At 34.6% G+C, this 1,192-nt stretch overlaps 1 protein-coding gene across 1 annotated transcript in view; it reads right to left on the reverse strand.

Moving 5' to 3' along the window:
- The window catches only part of LOC106868155 (glutamate receptor ionotropic, kainate 2), a 243,872-nt gene that overhangs the window by 112,477 nt on the left and 130,203 nt on the right, over positions 1 to 1,192 (reverse strand). The window lies entirely within an intron of this gene.

Raw genomic sequence — 1,192 nt, forward strand, 5'->3', positions numbered from 1 at the left:
ATCTATCTATCTATCTATCTATCTATCTATCTATCTATCTATCTATCTATCTATCTATCTAATCTATCTATCTATATATTTATTTATCTATCTATCTATCTATCTATCTCAGAACTTTTATATTTATTTCGGTATAAGCTCACTTCTCTCAATCCCCATATTAATAGAATTGCATGAGGCCTTTACACCTACCAACACCCTCTTGTATACATCAAAGCACAAAATAAACGAATCTCTATACTAAAACACCATTCCAAATATAAACAAGACATAGCCTATATAACATCTACAAAAACTAAAACCTTACTGACTAGCTAAAGCATAATATCCTAGGTATGTTCATTGTGCAACCTTAACAATCCATGACAAAAAGCTAACACACCCATTTACTAAGTTTTTGACTGCTGGAATAAATTTAAACTTTGACCACTACATTGCCAAATCAAAAGACGAAATCCAATAAATCCCCAAAATAACTGAACCTAGAGACAGGCACATTCGCTGATCAAAAAAGCTCTCTACCCTAATTACACCCCTTTTGTGAACCACTAAAAAACAACCTTGACTAGAATCTCACACACCTGAATATATACACCTATTTACAAAGTTTTAAATGCATGAATAAATTCTGAACAATAATAAAATCATTAATTTAATCAATAAAAGTTTCTACACAAAATCTCTCCACCACAACGTACCCTACAATCTAAGTACCATTCAAATGAACCCCACATACTCGAGAACAGGAACGGATCATGATAAAACGATGGCAAGAAAAGCCCCTACATGGTAAATACTGGGCTAAACTAAATGCAAAGGAAATAGACAGAGAAAAATCCCAGCAACTGTTGAGAAGCTCAGGATTCAAAGCAGAGACTGAAGGATTTTTAATTGCTGCACAAGACCAAAGCCTCCCCACCAGAAATTACCAAAAACATATAATGAAAACAAACATAACAAGTAACTGCAGAATATGTGGAGATGGACAAGAAACAATAAATCATATTATTTCTGGCTGCCCAGTCCTGGCTAAGAAGGAATATATTCACAGACACGACAGAGCTGGGACCTATATGCCAACACTATGGAATAACAACAGAAAAAAGGATGGTATAAACACACGCCAGAAAAGGTCACAGAAAACGAGAAAGCAACCATACTCTGGGATATGCCAATACACACAGATAGAGAA

This window comes from Octopus bimaculoides, chromosome 13 (assembly GCF_001194135.2).
Source record: "Octopus bimaculoides isolate UCB-OBI-ISO-001 chromosome 13, ASM119413v2, whole genome shotgun sequence".
Taxonomy (NCBI): Eukaryota; Metazoa; Mollusca; class Cephalopoda; order Octopoda; family Octopodidae; genus Octopus; species Octopus bimaculoides.